The sequence below is a fragment of the Megalobrama amblycephala genome, linkage group LG1 (assembly GCF_018812025.1).
Source record: "Megalobrama amblycephala isolate DHTTF-2021 linkage group LG1, ASM1881202v1, whole genome shotgun sequence".
NCBI lineage: Eukaryota > Metazoa > Chordata > Actinopteri > Cypriniformes > Xenocyprididae > Megalobrama > Megalobrama amblycephala.
Window position 1 is genome coordinate 68,445,492 of NC_063044.1, and position 9,855 is coordinate 68,455,346.

General features: G+C 42.8%; 1 long non-coding RNA gene across 1 annotated transcript; it reads left to right on the forward strand.

Moving 5' to 3' along the window:
- Positions 1 to 7,612: 7,612 nt before the first annotated feature.
- Positions 7,613 to 8,350, forward strand: LOC125248932. Its single transcript, XR_007180446.1, has 3 exons — positions 7,613 to 7,949; positions 8,069 to 8,154; positions 8,243 to 8,350. It is a non-coding gene; the product is annotated as an uncharacterized LOC125248932 (long non-coding RNA).
- The last annotated feature ends 1,505 nt before the right edge of the window (positions 8,351 to 9,855 follow it).

Sequence of the window (9,855 nt, forward strand, 5' to 3'; positions counted from 1 at the left end):
CCTGAATTTCGCGGGTCACCAGAACCACGTGATTGCAAACAACCTCTTCATCCTTGGAATTCATTTTATTACTTGTGCTTAATTATTTCAGAAAGTGTTCAAATGTATGACTAATGCATTAAAAGTCCATTTTTTAATATATGCAGTGCAGTCTACAATTTGAAAATATGTGTAAATCTGTTTAATAATAAGTTTACACTGGCAGAATCATGTTACAATCACACACACAGATCTATATTAAACAACACACCAGCAGCACAAGTAACATTACATATGTCGAGGGGTTGAACTTGTCAGAATTCAAACGTCTCTTCAACTTGGTCAGATTTTGTTGCTCTCTGCCTTCAGCCAATCAGAGCTGCTGACGTCACGGCACTCGTCTGAATCCTCATTCTCAGGTCAAGTATTATGTGTATAATTTATTTAATAAAACACTGAAAGCAGAAACATCGCTAAATCTTGGGAAGTCTGACCAGTTAAATCAAGTGTCATCGAAGCCTGACCTCGATGGTGATAACAAACCGCTAATGGGGTGTTCACACCAGACGCGACTTGCGTGAATAAATCGCGCTATTCGCCTGTAGTTGGACGCTTGAACAATTTGACTTTACTCGCTTCATTCGCGCGTGAAATTCACTTCACAACAGACACGAATTCGCGTCATGAGAGACTTGGGTAAAGTTGGTTTTATATTCGCACATTCGGACATCCGTATTTTAATAGCCTTGTTAATCACACTACATTGGACATTCAGTGGACATTCACAAGTAAATATGCCATTAAAACAATACTTGTCTATTTTGATCGACTGTGAAAAATGTTGTAAGTTGACAATCGTTGGTTCTCAATATCATGTCCCTGCTTAAAATTCGCAAACATTAATTTATTGCACATTTATTGGAATGTCTGAATTTATCAGAAGTCCGAATGTGCGAATATAAAACCAACTTTACCCAAGTTCATGAGAGGGGCTCTCCCACTCCTTTATGTGTCCCAGACTCACACTTCCTCTGAATAAATACACAACTTGTCAGCGGGAAAGTAGTTGTAAAATACGGTGAATAAACTCACTTTGCCTGCTTTAAAGCTTGTAGTCTCAATATTGCCTATGGCTCGAGCAAAGACCGTTTTTACTATTTAACAGATTGTCCGACCTCCTCACTCACTTTCTTCCAAGCAAGATCATCCCAGCTAACACACAACGTAACAGTTACGTAATGTATTCGTAGTTTTTGGTAATGTCATGACTTACTAACTGACGTAACTACGACGTCGCATGCCAGTAATTTCATTACCTTCAGATTACCATCTCACAACGTCGTCAGTACGATCTCCTAACGTTATAAGATTACCAAGAACATACTGTATTCGTAATATATTGGTAATTCCATGACTTACTAGTAACGTAACTACAACGTTGTATGCCTGTAATAATATTAGGCTACCATCAAATTACCTTATCACAACGTCGTCAGTACGTTCTCCTAACATTATCCGCTTGTAAAGTCGTGACGTAAGGAACGCCGTTTCCGGGTCCAAGCCTCGACTCGTTTCACTTGAGAATGCCATCGACGGCCGTTTATGAGCGCTATTTATTCATTTTAAACATCAATCATTTTAAAAAGTTAAACATTTTAAATACTTACAGTCTACACAACAGTCTCCGTGTGCAGCGTCACAGATATTAATATTTTAACGATTTATAGAAGATGAATCATTGTTTGGCCATCTGGAATTTTGGTATGGAGATAAAGGTTATGATTATAATTTTTTTGTAGCATTACACCACATCGTGTATGTATATTAGCACCATTTGTTGTTTTCTTGTGGTATGAAGATGGAGCGTTAATTAGGACCCGGAAGCGCTGCCGCGTGACGTCAGACTTAACAACCGAATAAGATTACCAAGGACGTTCCAGATACGTACTCTATTCGTAATATAATGGTCATTCCATGACTGACTGGCAACGTCATGTGCTCGTAATTTCATTACCAATCATTTATACATTCTTTATATGTTATTATTACCAGAATTTGCCATTTAAAATGTGTAATTAAACGTCAGACACAAGACTGAAATGTCCCTTAAGAAAAAAAAAATGTTTATTTTCACCAAGTCAGAGTATGGATGACTGCTTTTTATATATAGTGACGTGACATACAGCGCACGCCTCCACAATTGGAGTGCGCGCGCGCCCACAGTATGTTGACAAGAGAGTAAAGTTAATTTTTCTGAGAGAAGAATTTATTTTTCCGAGGTGACAACGAATAAATGGCTTTTATAAAAATGTATAAAGTTAACTTTGGAAAGACACAAAACCTTTTTTTATTGTTATGTTTACGTTAGTGCAGGTGGCCGTTAGAGTTGCCATGGCAACCGGGAAAACATTCAAGCCGCTGGAGAGGACAGGGTCGACATTTCTCCGTGTTTATCGTCAGTTTTATTGCAATAAAGTTCAACAACTGCGTCAGATTGGTTAAGTAACATTACCCACAGTCTACTTTAAGTACTTTTGTTAATATTTTTACCTCTGTGATTATATGGTATCTTTCCTTGATCGTCTGAAATATATGTTTTAGCAAAATGTTACGCTAGCATAGCATATGCTTTTAATGATACTGAGTGCAAAACGTCTTGAATGCTTTTATTTTATGTTTCGCTGTAGGCTATATGTTTTTATTTATAGTTTGAGTGTATTTTATTATTTTTATTTGGAGTTTTGTTCATGTTCTGTGTGTTTTTCAAAATAAATGAATTGAATTCATTTTGAGTCTGCATTCATCGTTCACAGCTGTTGGAATAGCCTTTAAATTAGTTTGGGCAAATGAGGACATAAATTAGGTTAAACCACTGCATGTCCGCCCATAGAAAAATAAATAAATATAAAAATTACCATCTGATTACCAACACACAATTTATAATACACAACGTTGCCACGACGTCGCAGTTACTAACTGGCAACGTCACAAAGTTACGTTGTGGCGACTTATAGGCACCTTTCACTTTTCCGGTTGCCACGACGTAACTACGACGAAAGTTTGGTCACCAAATTACGTTGCAGTTACGTAACAGTCACGTATTTTGGTTAGCTGGGATTTTTATTCCTGTTTCTATAAAAGTATGAAGATGCATCTTACAGCGACAATGATTTTGTCCTCCATTGTTTCGGATTTCTGCCTCCATTACTACTAAAGCAAGCTCCTGATTGGCTAACGCGGTGCGAATTTGCGCCAAAGTTCAGATTTTTCAATTTGCGCGATTCGCACGTCAAACGCCCGAAACGCTCGATCCGCGCCGCGTCATTTGCGCGAATCACAACGCAGGATGTCTAATCGTGTCTTTGCATTGACTTAACATGTAAATCACTTGCGCTTAAAGGGTTAGAAGAACGTTTTAGCGACGTGGTCCATTGGTCTCCTGATAACTTTCCAGATGTTGCATTAAGCCAACATTATGTTTGTTAATATGGCATTTGGATATTATGAGTAAATTTAATTGATTCAAACTTTTTAAATGAATCGATGTAGTTTTATTTATATGTGAAATATACCTAATAGCCTACTACATATTCATAAAATATTTGCTAGCAAAACTACCTAACATTTTACTTAATGAATTGTGATTATTCATATATTTGTGAACAAAAGAGGTTTACTGAACGACAACGTTGTGAGGACGTCGTGGTAAAGTTCCATTTTTTTTTTTTTAAGAATCTTGGCTAATGTTCCAGAAACGTCGCTGGTTAATCCCACGGAGAACGTTGTAGCGACGTGGTCCATTGGTCTCCTGATAAGTTTCCAGATATGTAACTTTTTGTGTTCAAAATTTACAAAAATTATACAATGGGAATGTACAACATGAATACATTTTCCAAACCGTGTTTTTGTCTTACCCTGAATCATTATGGTACACCTATAATAAGTGTTTATATTCTGACTATTTTAGACCAGTCTGGTAGGAACCGCTGCGGAGTAGCACAAATACCTGCGAGACTTGTCATAGACATAAACAGAGAGAAGTAGCTCCGGCTACAATGTTCTTCCGCAAGACGGACTTGTTTATATATTATACGTTGTGGCACGCGCGAGACAAATTCGAAATTTTAAACAAGCGAGTCAAACGGACTTTCGGAGAATCTGAGTACTGCGCATGCGCATCATTTTGTTTTGTAACAGTCGACTTCCAGCACACGGATACGGAGTAAAAGGTAAGCCCTACAAATCTGCTTTTATTCATCGTTTTTGCCCATGTGACACTAAATATCACTTGTGATGAGTAATGTTAGTGCAGTGTTTTTGGTTTTCTAAATTTATTTCATAAATAAATTCCGTTTGGTTAATGTGCGCACGAGCGCTGTCCCCGTGAGGCGGTCTGAGGTTAGTTAACGTTAAAATCTGAGACACAGTTTTATATTTTTATTTTAGTTATTTAAATGTAATGTTAACTGTTTAATGCTATAAACGGCAGAATAATCACTTATATTCGTTAAACGGCAACTGTAGTAGAGTGTTTGTTCCCATTCAGTCGGTCACGTTCGACGTACGTCGGACAGACCGACGAATAGGAATCTCACTAGAGAGGCCAATCTGCAGAGGCCACAGCGGCAGTAACACCGCTCGGTCTGCTTCATATGAGACCGCTCCAACACTGGCTTCATGGCCGAGTCCCGAGATGAGCGTGGCAACGCCGCACGTTCTGGGTGGCAATCAATCAGGAGTGCCGCCAAGCCTTCAGCCCGTGGTCGGACCCTTTGTTTCTTCGGGCAGGAGTGCCCCTAGAGCAAGTGTCCCGGCATACTGTGGTATTCACAGATGCCTCGGCCACCGGCCGGGGCACCACGTACAGCGGGCATGCAGTGTCAGGGGTATGGACGGGCCCCCATCTGCATCGGCACATCAACTGCCTCGAGTTGCTAGCAGTACGCCTTGCTCTGAGCCGCCTCAAAGGGCCGCTACAGGACAAGCATGTACTGGTAAAAATGTGACCGTTGCGTACATCAACTGTCAAGGTGGTCTACGCTCCCGTCGCATGTCGCAACTCGCCCGCCATCTCCTCCTCTGGAGTCAGAAGCGTCTGAGGTCGCTTCGTGCCATTCTTGTCCCTGGTGTGCTCAACCATGTGGCCGACGAGCTATCACGAGCTGAGCTGCCAGGAGAGTGGCGAATCCACCCCCAGGTAGTCCAGCTGATCTGGAGAGAGTTCGGAGAGGCTCAGGTAGACCTGTTTGCCTCACCAGAAACCTCCTACTGCCAGTTGTTTTACTCCCTGTCCGAGGTAACACTCGGGACAGACGCACTGGCACTCAGCTGGCCCCGGGGCCTTCGCAAATATGCGTTTCCCCCAGTGAGCCTACTTGCACAGACCCCGTGCAAAGTCAGGGAGGACGAGGAGCAGGTCCTCTTAGTTGCGCCCTATTGGCCCAACCAGACCTGGTTCCCAGAACTTTCACTCCTTGCAACAGCCCTCCCTGGCCCATTCCTCTGAGGAAGGACCTTCTTTCTCAGAGATGGGGCACTCTTTGGCACCCGCGTCCAGACCTCTGGAAACTCCATGTCTGGTCCCTGGATGGGACGCGGAGGTTCTAGGTGACTTACCCCCCCCCCGAGGTACTTAACACCATCACTTCGACACATGCACAGTCTACGAGACGTGCTTACACCTCGAAGTGGAACCTGTTCGTCGAGTGGTGTTCTTCTCGCCGAGAAGACCCCCAAAGATGCTCGATCGGAGTCGTGCTTTCCCTCTTGCAGCAAGGGTTGGAGCATAGGCTGTCCCCTTCCACCCTCAAAGTCCATACTGCTGCTATCTCCGCATATCACGACCACATAGATGGCAAGTCTGTTGGTGAGCACGACCTGGTCGTCAGGCTCCTTAGGGGGGCGAGTCAGTTAAATCCTCCTCGTCCTCCCTCCATACCCTCTTGGGACCTTGCTCTGGTGCTAAGAGCACTCCAGATTGCTCCCTTTGAGCCCTTGTAATCAGCAGACTTAAAGATTCTGTCTATGAAGACTTTGCTGCTGGGTGCATTGGCCTCCATCAAGAGGGTAGGGGACCTTCAGTCGTTTTCGGTCGACGAATCGTGCCTAGAGTTCAGGCCGGGTGACAGCCATGTGATACTGAGACCCCGGCCTGGCTATGTGCCCAAGGTTCCTACCACTCCCTTCAGGGACCAGGTAGTGAGCCTGCAAGTGCTGCCCTCGGAGGAGGCAGACCCAGCCCTGGCTTTGCTCTGTCCAGTTCGCGCTTTGCGACTGTACATAGACAGAACCCAAAGCCTCAGGACCTCAGCTTTGTCTGTTGTGGAGGCCAGCAGAAGGGAAAGGCTGTCTCCAAGCAGAGGATGGCCCACTGGATAGTGGATGCCATCGCCCTGGCTTACCAAGCTCAGGGCGTGCCCTGCCCGCTCAGGTTGCATGCTCACTCCACGAGAGGTGTCGCATCCTCCTGGGCGCTGGCTCGTGGCGCCTCGCTGACAGACATTTGTAGAGCTGCGGGCTGGGCGACACCTAACACGTTCGCTAGATACTATAGCCTTCGTGTCGAGCCGGTCTCCTCCTGTGTTCTCGCCACAGGTCAGAGGCACGGAGAGGCCCCGGCTTAGTGTTGGCTTGCTGCGCTACATGCGCTTCTTTTCTCCAGAGAGTCCCTACAAGGCAGACCCTGTCGAGTCCTCCGATATCCCTTCGGCAGCCGACGTGGTGGAGCGTCTGGCGCTAGGCCTATACTCCGTTGTATCCTTGAGAACCGGGTTTAGGCTGGGTTCCATATGTGTGACCCTACAGGGATCCCATATGGTTGGTTCCATGGTTGCTCCTAAACGAAGCCTGTGTCTTTCCCTCTGGGAGAACCTACCCTTCATCGGGTTGGAGTCACCCCAGCTCTTCCATATCGTTAGCCTCATAGCATAATTGCCTAAGTATCATTTGAAAATGAATGACTTAGGCAATTATGCTATGAGGCTAACGATATGTAGCACAGCCCTACAGGGTTAGTCCATATGTACTTTTCCACATAACTCCTTCGGGGAAGGATGTGGCTTCTGCAGCGTTCCTTTCCCAGCGAAAGGGTACGCTTTCCCAGCGTTATCCAATAGTCTCACTGAATGGGTTTTGGGGAACAGCAGTGATCGACACTCTCTGTGTTAGCCCTGTCCCACCATCCTCAGGCAAAGGGGTTCAGGTGGCTTACAACAGAGCGCTGGAAGGGGGCAGCTCCTGTGGCGCTTTGGTAGGGATTCCTATTCGTCGGTCTGTCCGACGTACGTCGAACGTGACCGACTGAATGGGAACGTCTCGGTTACAAAGGTAACCCTCGTTCCCTGAAGGAGGGAACGGAGACGTACGTCCCGTCGCCACAGTCGCTGTACCCCGCTGATGCTGCCGCCTATCCGGTTCGGCTCCTCAGCGAAAACCTGAAGATGCAATGCACCTGCTGCTCATTATATACCCGCGCTGCGAGGCGAGCAGCTGATGCATATGATTGCACGCCAATGTGCATTGGCTCGTTTTAGTTACACTCGAAGTAGATTGGCCTCTCTAGCGAGATTCCTATTCGTCGGTCTGTCCGACGTACGTCTCCGTTCCCTCCTTCAGGGAACTAGGGTTACCTTTGTAACCGAGACGTTAATTTTAGACCCTGCTTGGCCGCCATGAAGCTGACATGAACCATATTGAAAATTTAATAAAATCTGTAAACGGTTAATCAGATACGGTTAATTACTTCACGATTTGTTTACTTAAATTCTTTGTAATGACAATGAACCAGCCAAATCAATGATTTAGAGTTGTTTATAACAAAATATTCTCATTTGTCGCCACTTACTGGTTTAACGTTAACGTCATGTGTGAGTCTATTCATTCCTATAAATCTAACATACTTTTTATTTTCAGCAGCTGGAGGAGAGACAGCCTGTGTAGCAACAACAAGACAACAATGATTATAAGCAGGGGTGGGTATTAAATTCGTTTCTGATTTGTTCAGTACCAATAGGACTAATGGTGCTGCTATCGGTATGTATGTAACGTTCAGTCATTAACTACCCTTTGTATACAACCACATATCATTCAGATAATCTCCAGGTGGACTGCACGGGTCCAGGATCAAGAGATCATTCATCATGCACACCATGTTCCAGGAGAAGCAGCGTATCCTGGGTGAACAAATATGCCTCCTTTTTCCAATATCACTTAGGTAAGACTAAATGGATTTAAATTGATTTCAATCATGGGTCATGTGTTTCAGGTCTGCTTGATCATTTTGTTGTCCTGGATGTGAGAACATGGTCAAAAGGTGTGTCAATCAGCATCCACCCATAAAAGCTGCCTTCTCGTTAAAAGGCTCAGGAGGACAAACTGGTAATTCACATGGTTGAATTTCACAATTCAATTACTCACAGAGACAAAGAGATGTTAATAACTCTGAATTCGAGAGGTCAGCAATTTTACTATTTGATACATTAACACTTTTTATTTAATTCAGAATGAAATCATTGTGATTGATGAATCTTAATATAGTTGATGTGTACATTTATTTAGAAATCAGATTTGATATTTTAAAATGCACTGTCTGTGCAAAATTACAGACTTTCCCACTGTTGGTGCATATTAACCATCATCCTGTCATTGCTTCTTTTCTGTTTCAAAAAGCAGATTTTATATTTATCATTCCAGATCCTGATTAGGAGACGCAGAGAACATGAAGCTATGTGCCGTGGCTGCTTATATTTATCAAGCAGTAAAAATGCTTAAAACTAAACAGAAGCATTTTGAAATTTTATGACAACAGTCATTTATTACACTGCATTCATTCAACAACAATGGTTAGTTTTGTATGTCACTGCATCATTTCTACATCATTCCACATGCTTTAACACTTTCAAATTTCAGTTTTTAATCTGATCAAGTGTTTACATATCCTATCGAACAGATTAGAAAAGGTTTAAACCACCCCTTACAATCAGAATGAAATTTTAAAATCTGATTTGGCAAATTTATTCTGAATTACATGGTTGTATGTGACTTAAAGGGATAGTTCACCCAAAAATGAAAATTCTGTCATCATTTACTCACCCTCAGCTTGTTCCAAAGCTGTATAAATTTCTTCTGTTAAAAACCACCATTGACTTACATAGTTTTTTTTTTCTACTATGGAAGTCAATGTTGGCCCAAAGCAGCCTGGTAACAAACTTTCTTTAAAATATCTTATTTTATAGCTTTGGAACAAGCTGAGGGTGAGTAAATGATGATAGAATTTTCATTTTTTGGTGAACTATCCCTTTAATTCGACTGTGTAACTAGTCCGATTACAAATTAGTTATTAGGGTCCATGTAAATGCAGCTATTGTATAGTCCCAAATTATACACAATCACATCACATAGGCTGCTTGGCAACCCTATAACTTTTTTAAATCTGAAGCTATAGCAGCAACATTAGCTGTGTTTACATGGGCTCTAATAATCAGACTTTAATCAGACTTTAATCAGACTAGTAGCACAGATGGAATAAAAAGTCACATGTAATCACGTTAGTTGAAATGAATTAGCCGGGTCCAATTGACATTTCATTCGGATTGAAAGGGCATGTTTAACTCCCTGAGGTCTGAAAACGCGTCGGCGCGTTTTGTAGGATTTTTTTCACATTGCAGCAAAACAGACTTAAAATACTCCGTCATTTCTTGTCATAGAGACATAAGTAATATATCAATTGAAACTATAGAATGTCTTCTTTTATTTGTGTACACTCAGAGTAAAAACACAATGTTGTGCTTTTTGTAAAATAAAGAAAACTAACATGATGCGTGATCTCTCGTTCTCCCTCTGAACGAAGTCCAATCTGATAGTTCTCAGAAAATGAAC